The following is a 13745-nucleotide window of genomic DNA, read 5'->3' as shown; positions in this document are numbered from 1 at the left end:
TTTCTTCAAGAGATTGCTTTTATTTCAAAGAGCTATGTCCGTCAGCCTTCACCGGTTTACTAGAACTTCATGGAGCTCCTTTCCGGCCGCGTTCGCAGTTCCTCAATCCCGGAACGGGAGTGACAGGTCACGCTTCTTTACACTCTGCAGAGGTGTGTTGCTTTACCCATAAGAGATCTTAACCTTGGTGCCAACCGGCAGCTTTCCCGTCCACACTTCCTTTGGTGTGAGGCCCGGTATAAGGTCTAGCCAATCATGTTCCTCCGCTACCTCGAACACCCACCCTTTGTTGCATGCCCCGACCACGGGTCCACGCCGGTCCCATTATTCCCGTAATTTCAGGGTGGACCCCGACCACGACGACGATGGCTCGGGCTCTACCATACACTCCTACGCCCGTAGCCGCAACCCATCATAGACCACATTACCGTGGGGAATTAGAATGGGATCCCCACCCTCCGGTTGTTCCGCAAGACACAACTGCTACGGCAAGCAATGCTTTACCGTGGGGAATTAGAATGGGATCCCCACCCTCCGGTTGTTCCGCCGTACACAAGCCGCTACGGTAAGCGCATCCGTTGATGAACGAGAGGTGGAAACACTTTTTGACTACTCCGTCCCACTCCGGATCTTATGGTTAACACGGGTATTACGGCACAAGAATCATCGGCGACATTTGTTGTTTAATCCTAGATGGATATAAACCCGTGCAATGGAACCTCCACCATATCAACACAATCCATGGTTCCATTGCCCACCACATAGTCATATTCATAGTTATGAAAATAGTGGTTTTGATTTTTATGCAATAGTGATAACCATAATACTTTGCAAGTAATTTGATAGAAATACTCAAATGGCATGAGCAAGTGATGAACTTGCTCGAACACCTGCAAAGTTTTGCGAGTTGGAAGGTGTGGACTGACCCTTGTCCTCTGTTTCGAAAAATAGCATCATTGTCCGATAAGGGCAATGGTTAAAGAGGCAATTATGCATGATTCCATTTTTAGGGTTTGTTCCCCCTTCCGATGTCGTTATTATTTCATGTAAGAGGTTAATACTAAGAATAATTTGGGGATACTTGATTTAAAGTAAAATACAACCTTGAAATGTTGTCAAGGTGTTTTTAAAGTCCAAATGCATTAATGGACTTATTTTCATTATTGAAAATAATATGTGTGATTTAAATCATTATTTAAATCATCAAATTAAGACTTATTCTTCTTTGTCTTCAAAAATTCTCTTTGATATTTTATTTAGATAGAGAATTTTATGCTAATTAATTTTCATATTTTTACTTATTTTTTTTAGAGCTGTATTTTATTTTATAAAATTCTTGGAAATTCTCATTTAAATGGGTATTTTGGAAATGTCCAAAATACCCCTCGGGCCCACCGACGAGCGGTCGAGCTGGTTAGGTTGGACCAGCCCGATGGGCTCGGTCCAACCGACCCGGTCCGCTTCGTCGTCCTCCTCCCCGTAACCCTAATCCCCTTTCGGCTCTCGCGACACCAAAATCGCCTCACGCCGTCGCCGCCATGCTCCGGCCGCCTTCGGCCATTATCGGCGACGAACTGGTGCGGATCTGGACCGCCCCTCGACGGCGGACATGGTGGTCCGCGTCGATTTGACGCTCGTGTCCACCTCGACTCTCCTCTAACGCGCCTGCGCCTCGGCCGCACGGATCCGTGAAGGTCCGCCGTTCATCGGCGTCCCTGGCGCCGTGGTGATGCCGTGGAGATGCCGGCATTGCGGTGATGTGGCGACCAGGCTTGGCTTGGCCTGGCGCCGCCGTCGCCCGGCGTGTGCCGCCGTGCCGCCACGGTCGTGCTTATCCGCTTCGCCGTAAGTTTCTCCTCCTCTTTCCTCCTCTGTTACTGTTCTATCTTCTTCTCTTCTCCCCTTCTTCGTCTAGCTCGGCCAGCGGCCGACTTCTCCCCGTGGAGATGCTTGCCTTGGACGAAGTGCTGCTGCTACTACGCTTCGTGGCTTGTGCTTTGCCGGCCCGTGTGCCGTGCTAGGCTGCTAGCGTTGTCTTCGGGCTAGGCATGCCGCTGCGCTACCGCTACTCGCCATGCTTGCTCTAGCCTATATGCTTGTGTGAATCGTCGTTGTGGGGTGTGCTTCCTTTGATTCATGTCTCTGCTCACCCTTGGTTATATATGTTATTATCCGGCTAGGTGTTCATCCGAACACCACTAGCCATTGCTGTTGCTTGCTTGCTTATCTGTCAGCGAGGCTCTAGCTCCCCTGGTTCATTATCGTGAGTGGTTCTTGCTTGTTTAGCAAGAGGCAGTGTTATTTATGTGATGATTATTGAGTTCGGCTCTACGATAGGTTTGGCTTGGCTTAATTATTGTCCATATACATCAATTCCTTGATGATATGCTTCTGGATACAATTATAAAAATGGTTTATGTGCTAGTCTCGTGATCTAATTGTTGATAATCTGTAGTCGTTTAATTCATATAATTCATGTGTGATATCGGTGGTTGATTCTAGCCTGCCCTGGCATGCTTTAGCAGCCACGATGATCAAATGATCATCCCTTGCTTGTTGTCCGTGCCTTTCCGGTACTTCACCTGGTGTCCGTGTGACACTTATACTTGTGCTTGGTGTGTGTTAATGCTTACTCAAGCATCATTCGATGCTTGCAGGTGAGCCATTGGTTCACCGGCAAGATGTTGGTGCTTTAGTTACTTTACTCGTTTCATTTATCCGTAATTCCTTGCTTTACTAGATGGATAAATGATGTGAACTGTTTATCGGTAATGATCATATGGATGAATTTGATGTAGCTAGAGGGATGCCAACCACCTGGTTGGGTACCCTAGCTCATACTCGAATCCCCTGGATAATGATGTGATGTTTTGGTGCATTTCTTGTGTGGATAGGTAGTCGTTGTGACCCTAGCAGTGCTCTGTCCGCTTAGAAATGGTTGCTCCTACCTGTGTTGGCTTGTCTGTGATTTGGGAAATATCTCACCGGAAGAAACCATGTTGGTTTTCCGATACCATTATCTGTTGACAACAAAAATAGACAGGATCTGTCTAATATCCGATGGCTTGCTTGGCTTTAGGTGCTAGATGATTTTGGAATGGCTAGTTAGGGATTAATCCATGCTGGATTTCTCTCGGTATTGTCACCATGCTGACATATCAATGTTCCCTTGGTGATTTCCTTCTGGCTGATCTCCAGCTTGCTTGCACCAAAAAGGCTTAGTAGCCAGATGATGATACAATCTGGGTATTCTACCCATTTTGGCTTCTGTGACATATACAAATGCTTATTTATGAGCAAACCAGGGTTTTGCTCAGGTTGATCTGTTTATACCTCACTCCAGCTCCTAGAAATGGGTGTTGGTGTAGAGGATTTGGCTTTAGGATTGTGATGTGAGCTTGCCCTGCTCCTCCTGGTTAGCTCCGTGCTTGATTTCCCGCTTGTGCCTTGTTCTACAACAGTTCTAGTGGAACCGTTATGGATAGATTGGTTGTTTGGGAAGCTTGGTGTTCTTCCCGTTCTATCTGTTCTTGATGTTCTTACCTCGGAAGTTCGTCGACGATGAATGGCTAGGGTTTGGCCGTGAAAAGTTTATATGTGGTGCTCCCTTGCATCCCCGGTCGACAGCTCCCGCTTGTCACTTTGGTGACTCACTGTGTGTGTGTGTCGCATGCACACAGCCTCGTGAGCAGTGCTGTGTGTGTGTGTAGGCATGTGCTTGTGCACCTGGACTCGGAACTTGGTTGTGGCATGGATCAGCTCGGCCACTTTGGTCCTATCTGATCATTTCCTATTTTCAATTGATTTCTAACCTGCCAAGTGGCTATGCCACTTGGCATAACTTCTTTTTGTTGTGATTTTTGTGCAGGGATCAACAATTGATCAAAATGGACATGGAGTTCATCAAATCCAAGATCAAGTGAAGATGATCTTGTAGTATTTAGACTAGGATACATCCCTGTACTTTTCTTTTTATTTTTTTTATTTTTTTCAATTTCACCAATTCTTGTAATGTGTTGTAATATTCATTTATTTTCATTATGAATATTGTAAAGACAATGTATCTTGTGTGTTAATCAATAAAGCTCAAAGTTTTCCCTAATGAGCTTTTCTTTATTATAATTGTTCATATTGTTTATTATTGGTTATTTACTTAATGAATTTCCTCACAATTGAATTATTTAGGTAATTATTTAATGTTTGAATTTGAAATTCAAATTCATCATTGATTTGAATTCAACCATGTCACTTTGTTCAGAATTCAATCATGCAAACTCTCCCCTCTCTTCTCAAAACCCTAAACTAGTGAAGTGAGTTGCAAGTTTGTCGCACTCTCGAAACCCTAACCCTGTAAGGTGTCGAGAGAGAAACTTGCCCCCCTTCGATGCGGCTTTTGTTTAAAAGCGCGAAATTTCCCCGAATTTACTATGCAATGCACATCCCTTTCTAAAATCTACCCCTCGATCGTCTCTAAACCCGGGACATTACAGCCTTTCCCCCTTAAAGAAAACTTCGTCCCGAAGTTGTGGTTGTAATACCCGAACAGACTCGGGGTATGTTTTCCTCAGGTCTTCCTCTTTTTCCCAGGTGGCTTCCCTCTCGGGGTGATGCTTCCATTGTATCTTGCAATACTTGATCGCTTTATTTCTGAGTTGTTTCCAGCTCTCCTCGAGAATCTTGGTTGGCTTCTCGATGTATGTCAAGTCTGGTTGTAACTCGAGCTCATCATGTGATATTGGTTCATCTGGGGTCTTCAAGCATTTCTGAAGTTGTGATACATGGAAAACATTGTGAACTTGAGCTAACCTTCCCGGTAGATCCAATTCAAAGGCTAAACCTCAATTCTGACTCAGTATCTTGAAAGGTCCTATGTATCTAGGGCTGAGTTTTCCTTTTACTCCAAACCTCTGAAGTCCTTTCATCGGGCTTACCTTAAGATAAACCATGTCTCCAACTTGTGGCTCCCATGTCCTCCTCTTCTGATCGGCATAACTCTTTTGCCGACTTTGGGCTATCTTGAGCTTGTCTCTGATAATGTCAATGATTTGTTGTTTTTCCTTGACATAATCAGGGTTGAACTCTTTGCTTGCTCCGGCTTCATACCAACATATCGGTGATCTACACTTCCTTCCATACAGAGCTTCAAATGGTGCCATCTTGATGCTGCTTTGGTAACTATTGTTATATGAAAACTCTGCTAGTGGTAAGTGTTCTTCCCATGATCCTCCGAAGTCTAGGGCACAAGCCCTAAGCATATCCTCTAGGATTTGATTGGTTCTCTCCGTTTGTCCACCTGTCTGGGGATGGTAAGCGGTACTATAGTCCAATTTGGATCCTAAAGCTTCGTGTAGTTGCTTCCAGAACGCTGATGTGAACACGGATCCTCGATCCGACACGATCTTCTTAGGTACTCCATGCTTACTCACGATCTCTTTGATGTAAAGATCGATGATTTTCTCTCCTTTATCCTGCTGGTTTACCGCTAAGAAGTGGGCGCTCTTCGTCAACCTGTCCACGATTACCCATATCATGTCCTTCTTTTTATTAGTCATGGGTAGTCTGGTGATGAAATCCATCCCTATTTCTTCCCATTTCCACTCTGGAATAGGTAAAGGTTGTAACTTCCCTGCCGGACTCGGTGTTCAGCCTTCACTCTCCGCGGTGTATGGCATTCTGCCACATATTGTGCTATCTCCCTCTTCATGTTATTCCACTAGAATAGTTCCTTTAAGTCCATGTACATCTTTGTACTTCCCGGATGTATGGAATATGGTGTTTGATGAGCTTCCCGGAGTATTACTTCCTTAATTTCAGCAATATCCGGAACGCAAATTCTTTTCTGGAACCATAATGATCCAGACTCTCCGCGATGAAATTCTGATGGTCTTCCTTCATCTATTCTTCTCATCTCCTCAACGATGAATGGATCGTCCATTTGACCCATCATTATCTCATTCTTCAGGTTGACATTAAGCTCATCGGCTACTTGCAACGCCGATAATCCTTCATGGGCTTCTTTCTCCCAAAGTTGTATTTGGGCTTGGCTTATTTCCTTCCTCAACTCCGGTGATATTTCTTGTTCCACTCCTCGGGTGCTCTTCCTACTCAGGGCATCTGCTACAACATTAGCCTTCCCTGGTGTGTAATTGATTGTCGGATCATAATCCTTGATCAATTCTAGCCATCTTTTCTGCCTCATGTTGAGTTCCTTCTGAGTGAAGAAATATTTGAGGCTCTTGTGATCTGTATAGAGCTCACACTTAGCTCCATAGAGAAAATGTCTCCAAGTTTTGAGTGCAAATACGACAGCTGCTAATTCCAAGTCATGTGTTGGATAATTCACTTCATGAGGTCTGAGTTGTCTCGATCCATAAGATATCACTTTTCGATCTTGCATGAGTACGCAACCCAATCCATGTTTGGATGCGTCACGATACACGGTGTAATCCTTGCCAACTTCCGGAACTCGCTAACACCGGTGCCGTGGTGAGTTTCTCTTTTAGAGTTTGAAAACTCTTCTCACACTCCTCTGACCACACAAATGGTGTGTTCTTTCTTAACAACTTTGTCATTGGTCCTGCTATCTTGGAGAATCCTTCAATGAATCTCCGATAATATCCTCGCCATTCCTAGGAATCCTCGGATTTCCTTGACAGCTTTGGGTGCTTCCCATTCTAGAACTGCTCGCTACCTTACTCGGGTTAACAGCTATTCCATCTTTACTAATGACATGACCAAGAAATTCCACTTGATCTAGCCAAAATTCACACTTACTAAGTTTGGCATAGAGTTGATGTTCCCTTAGTGTTTGCAACACTAACCTCAAATGTTCAAGCATGTTCAGCCTTGTTCTTGGAATATATCGGGATATCATCGATAAATACGATGACAAACTTGTCTAGATATGGCATGAATATCTTATTCATGAGATTCATGAATATTGCTCAGGGCATTGGTCAATCCAAAAGGTACTACAAGGTATTCATGGTGTCCATATCTTGAGACAAAGGCAGTTTTCGGAACGTCTTCCTTCTTGATCTTTATCTCGGTGATAACCGGATCTTAGATCAATCTTGGAAAAGACTCCCGCGCCTCTAACTTGATCAAATAGATCTTGTATTCTTGGAAGTGGATACTTGTTCTTGATTGTGACGTTGTTTAGATTCCCGTAGTCTCCGCACATCCTTCTTCCTCCATCTCTTTTATCCACGAAGATCACAGGTGATCCCCATGGTGAAACACTCTCTTGAATGAATCCCTTTTGTTCCAAGTCATCCAATTGCTCCTTAAGTTCTTTCAACTCCTTGGGCCCCATCTTATATGGTGCTTTGGCAATCGGAGGCTGTTCCTGGAATTAGGTCGATAGTGAATTCTATCTCCCTATCTGGTGGCATACCAGGTAATTCCGCAGGAAACACATCCTGGAATTCATTTACTACAGGTATATCTTCTAACTTCACCTCCTTCATGCTGTTCAGCTGTAGCTCAACTTCAATTTGTGTATGTTTGTCGCCTTGGTAGATCATTCTGCTTCCATCGGGACTTTTCAATGACACCGTTTTGTTCACACAGTCGATCAATGCTCCATTAGCTTCTAACCAGTTCATACCAAGAATGACATCAATGTCCTTCATCGGTAAAATGAACAGGTCCGCGTCGAACGCGCACTTATTGATCATAATGACTTGTTTTTGTTTGGCATGGGTTACTACTATCGTTCCCCCCGCAGAAAGTATGGTTATGGGTGTATCTAACTTAGTGCAACTAATCCCATGTTTCAAGATGAATTGTTGAGAAATGAATGATGTAGTTGCACCAGTATCAAAAAGTACTTTGCCAGGATGAGTGAGTATCTGGAGCGTACCTATCACCGCCTGGTCAGAGTTGACCACTGATACGTCTCCGACGTATCGATAATTTCTTATGTTCCATGCCACATTATTGATGTTATCTACATGTTTTATGCACACTTTATGTCATATTCGTGCATTTTCTGGAACTAACCTATTAACAAGATGCCGAAGTGCCGCTGTCGTTGTTCTCGCTGTTTTTGGTTTCAGAAATCCTAGTAACGAAATATTCTCGGAATTGGACGAAATCAATGCCCGGGGTCCTATTTTGCCACGAAGCTTCCGGAAGTCCGAAGGAGAGACGAAGAGGGGCCACGAGGGGCCACACCCTAGGGCGGCGCGGCCCCTCCTTGGCCGCGCGGCCCCGTGGTGTGGGGCCCTCGTGCCGCCTCTTGACCTGCCCTTCCGCCTACAAATAGCCTCCGTGACGAAACCCCCGCACCGAGAGCCACGATACGGAAAACCTTCCGCAGACGCCGCCGCCGCCGATCCCATCTCGGGGATCCAGGAGATCGCCTCCGGCACCCCGCCGGAGAGGGGATTCATCTCCCGAGAGGACTCTACGCCGCCATGGTTGCCTCCGGTGTGATGTGTGAGTAGTCTACCCCCGGACTATGGGTCCATAGCAGTAGCTAGATGGTTGTCTTCTCCCCATTGTGCTATCATTGTCGGATCTTGTGAGCTGCCTAACATGATCAAGATCATCTATCTCGTAATTCTATATGTTGCGTTTGTTGGGATCCGATGAATAGAGAATACTTGTTATGTTGATTATCAAAGTTATATCTATGTGTTGTTTATGATCTTGCATGCTCTCCGTTACTAGTAGATGCTCCGGCCAAGTAGATGCTTGTAACTCCAAGAGGGAGTATTTATGCTCGATAGTGGGTTCATGCCTGCATTGACACCTGGGACAGTGACATAAAGTTCTAAGGTTGTGTTGTGTTGTTGCCACTAGGGATAAAACATTGATGCTATGTCTAAGGATGTAGTTGTTGATTACATTACGCACCATACTTAATGCAATTGTCTGTTGCTTTGCAACTTAATACCGGAGGGGGTTCGGATGATAACCCGAAGGTGGACTTTTTAGGCATAGATGCAGTTGGATGGCGGTCTATGTACTTTGTCGTAATGCCCAATTAAATCTCACTATACTCATCATGATATGTATGTGCATGGTCATGCCCTCTTTATTTGTCAATTGCCCAACCGTAATTTGTTCACCCAACATGCTCGTTTATCTTATGGGAGAGACACCTCTAGTGAACTGTGGACCCCGGTCCAATTCTCTTTACTCGAAATACAATCTACTCGCAATACTTGTTCTACTGTTTTCTCGCAAACAATCATCTTCCACACAATACGGTTAATCCTTTGTTACAGGCAAGCCGGTGAGATTGACAACCTCCACTGTTTCGTTGGGGCAAAGTACTTTGGTTGTGTTGTGCAGGTTCCACGTTGGCGCCGAATCTCCGGTGTTGCGCCGCACTACATCCCGCCGCCATCAACCTTCAACGTGCTTCTTGACTCCTACTCGGTTCGATTAAACCTTGGTTTCTTACGAGGGAAACTTGCCGCCGTGCGCATCACACCTTCCTCTTGGGGTTCCCAACGGACGTGTCAACCACACGCATCAAGCAAATTTCTCGGCGCCGTTGTCGGGGAGATCAAGACACGCCGCAAGGGGAGTCTCCACTTCTCAATCTCTTTACTTTGTTTTTGTCTTGCTTAGTTTTATTTACTACTTTGTTTGCTGCACTAAATCGAAATACAAAAAAATTAGTTGCTAGTTTTACTTTATTTGCTATCTTGTTTGCTATATCAAAAACACAAAAAAATTAGTTTACTTGCATTTACTTTATCTAGTTTGCTTTATTTACTGTTGCTAAAATGGCCAACGCTGAAAATACTAAGTTGTGTGACTTCACAACCACAAATAATAATGATTTCTTATGCACACCTATTGCTCCACCTGCTACTACAAGCAGAATTCTTTGAAATTAAACCTCGCTTTACTCGAATCTTGTTATGCGAGAGCAATTTTCCGGTATTAGTTCCGATGATGCTGCTGCCCATCTTAATAATTTTGTTGAATTATGTGAAATGCAAAAGTATAAGGATGTAGATGGTGACATTATAAAATTAAAATTGTTCCCTTTCTCATTAAGAGGAAGAGCTAAAGATTGGTTGCTATCTCTCGCCTAAGAATAGTATTGATTCATGGACTAAATGCAAGGATGCTTTTATTGGTAGATATTATCCCCCTGCTAAAATTATATCTTTGAGGAGTAGCATAATGAATTTTAAACAATTAGATACTGAACATGTTGCTCAAGCTTGGGAAAGAATGAAATCTTTGGTTAAAAATTGCCCAACCCATGGACTGACTACTTGGATGATCATCCAAACCTTCTATGCAGGACTAAATTTTTCTTCGCGGAATTTATTGGATTCAGCTGCTGGAGGTACCTTTATGTCCATCACTCTTGGTGAAGCAACAAAGTTTCTTGATAATATGATGATCAACTACTCTGAATGGCACACGGAAAGAGCTCCACAAGGTAAGAAGGTAAATTCCGTCGAAGAAACCTCTTCCTTGAGTGATAAGATTGATGCTATTATGTCTATGCTTGGGAATGATAGGACTAATATTGATCCTAATAATGTTCCATTAGCTTCATTGGTTGCACAAGAAGAACATGTTGATGTGAACTTCATTAAAAATAATAATTTCAACAACAATGCTTACCGGAACAATTCTAGTAACAACTATAGGCCATATCCTTATAATAATGGCAACGGCTATGGTAATTCTTATGGGAATTCTTACAATAATAATAGGAACACACCCCTGGACTTGAAGCCATGCTTAAAGAATTTATTAGTACACAAACTGCTTTTAACAAATCTGTTTAAGAAAAGCTTGGGAAAATTGATATACTTGCTTCTAAAGTCGATAGTCTTGTCGCTGATGTTGATCTTTTGAAATCGAAAGTTTTGCCTAATGAGAATCATCATAATAATATTGTTACTACAGCAAATGCCATCCAAGTTAGAATTAATGAGAATATAAGATTAATGGCTGAACTGCGTGCTAGGTGGGATAGAGAAGAAAATGAAAAACTAGCTAAAGAGAAGAATGTAGCTAAAGTTTGGACTATTACCACCACTAGTAATGCTAATGCTACACATGTTGCTGCACCTCCTACTAATACTAATAAAAGAATTGGTGTTAGCAATGTTTCCACTTCTAATGCAAAGCGCGAAAACTGCCTCGAAACCGCTAAAACTGCTCGAAACCGCTCGTGATAAAGCTGCTGAAATTTTTTCCAACATTGGGGATGATGATCCCATTGCTTTAAATTATAATGGTTTGAATTTTGATGATTGCCACATCTCTGAAGTAATAAAGTTCTTGCAAAAACTTGCTAAAAGTCCTAATGCTAGTGCTATAAATTTGGCTTTCACGCAACATATTACAAATGCTCTCATAAAAGCTAGAGAAGAGAAACTAGAGCGCGAAGCCTCTATTCCTAAAAAGTTAGAGGATGGTTGGGAGCCCATCATTAAGATGAAGGTTAAAGATTTTGATTGTAATGCTTTATGTGATCTTGGTGCAAGTATTTCGTTATGCCTAAGAAAATTTATAATATGCTTGACTTGCCACCGCTGAAAAATTGTTATTTGGATGTTAATCTTGCTGATCATTCTACAAAGAAACCTTTGGGGAAAGTTGATAATGTTCGCATTACCGTTAACAATAACCTTGTCCCCGTTGATTTTGTTGTCTTGGATATTGAATGCAATGCATCTTGTCCCATTATATTGGGAAGACCTTTTCTTCGAACTGTTGGTGCTACCATTGATATGAAGGAAGGTAATATAAAATATCAATTTCCTCTCAAGAAAGGTATGGAACACTTCCCTAGAAAGAGAATGAAGTTACCTTTTGATTCTATTATGAGAACAAATTATGATGTTGACACTTCGTCTCTTGATAATACTTGATACACACTTTCTGCGCCTAGCTGAAAGGCGTTAAAGAAAAGCGCTTATGGGAGACAACCCATGTTTTTACCTACAGTACTTTGTTTTTATTTTGTGTCTTGGAAGTTGTTTACTACTGTAGCAACCTCTCCTTATCTTAGTTTTGTGTTTTGTTGTGCCAAGTTAAGCCGTTGATAGAAAAGTTCATACTAGATTTGGATTACTGCGCAGAAACAGATTTCTTTGCTGTCACGAATCTGGGCAAAATCCCCTGTAGGTAACTCAGAAAATTATGCCAATTTACGTGAGTGATCCTCAGATATGTACGCAACTTTCATTCAATTTGGGCATTTTCATTTGAGCAAGTCTGGTGCCATTTTAAAATTCGTCAATACGAACTGTTCTGTTTTGACAGATTCTGCCTTTTATTTCGCATTGCCTCTTTTGCTATGTTGGATGAATTTCTTTGATCCATTAATGTCCAGTAGCATTATGCAATGTCCAGAAGTGTTCAGAATGATTGTGTCACCTCTGAATATGTTAATTTTTATTGTGCACTAACCCTCTAATGAGTTGTTTCGAGTTTGGTGTGGAGGAAGTTTTCAAGGATCAAGAGAGGAGTATGATGCAACATGATCAAGGAGAGTGAAAGCTCTAAGCTTGGGGATGCCCCGGTGGTTCACCCCTGCATATATTAAGAAGACTCAAGCGTCTAAGCTTGGGGATGCCCAAGGCATCCCCTTCTTCATCGACAACATTATCAGGTTCCTCCCCCGAAACTATATTTTTATTCCATCACATCTTATGTGCTTTGCTTGGAGCGTCGGTTTGTTTTTGTTTTTTGTTTTGTTTGAATAAAATGGATCCTAGCATTCACTTTATGGGAGAGAGACACGCTCCGCTGTAGCATATGGACAAGTATGTCCTTAGTTTCTACTCATAGTATTCATGGCGAAGTTTCTCCTTCGTTAAATTGTTATATGGTTGGAATTGGAAAATGATACATGTAGTAATTGCTATAAATGTCTTGGGTAATGTGATACTTGGCAATTGTTGTGCTCATGATTAAGCTCTTGCATCATATGCTTTGCACCCATTAATGAAGAAATACATAGAGCATGCTATAATTTGGTTTGCATATTTGGTTTCTCTAAGGTCTAGATAATTTCTAGTATTGAGTTTGAACAACAAGGAAGACGGTGTAGAGTCTTATAATGTTTTCAATATGTCTTTTATGTGAGTTTTGCTGCACCCGTTCATCCTTGTGTTTGTTTCAAATAAGCCTTGCTAGCCTAAACCTTGTATCGAGAGGGAATACTTCTCATGCATCCAAAATACTTGAGCCAACCACTATGCCATTTGTGTCCACCATACCTACCTACTACATGGTATTTTCCGCCATTCCAAAGTAAATTGCTTGAGTGCTACCTTTAAAATTCCACCATTCACCTTTACAATATATAGCTCATGGGACAAATAGCTTAAAAACTATTGTGGTATTGAATATGTACTTATGCACTTTATCTCTTATTAAGTTGCTTGTTGTGCGATAACCATGTTCACCGGGGACGCCATCAACTATTCATTGTTGAATTTCATGTGAGTTGCTATGCATGTTCGTCTTGTCTCGAAGTAAGAGCGATCTACCACCTTATGGTTAAGCATGCATATTGTTAGAGAAGAACATTGGGCCGCTAACTAAAGCCATGATCCATGGTGGAAGTTTCAGTTTTGGACACATATCCTCAATCTCAAATGAGAAATTTATTAATTGTTGTTACATGCTTATGCATAAAAGAGGAGTCCATTATCCGTTGTCTATGTTGTCCCGGTATGGATGTCTAAGTTGAAGAATAATCAATAGCGAGAAATCCAATGCGAGCTTTCTCCTTAGTCCTTTGTACA

The sequence above is a fragment of the Lolium rigidum genome, chromosome 6 (genome assembly GCF_022539505.1).
Source record: "Lolium rigidum isolate FL_2022 chromosome 6, APGP_CSIRO_Lrig_0.1, whole genome shotgun sequence".
Lineage (NCBI taxonomy): Eukaryota > Viridiplantae > Streptophyta > Magnoliopsida > Poales > Poaceae > Lolium > Lolium rigidum.
This window is presented reverse-complemented; position numbering follows the sequence as displayed.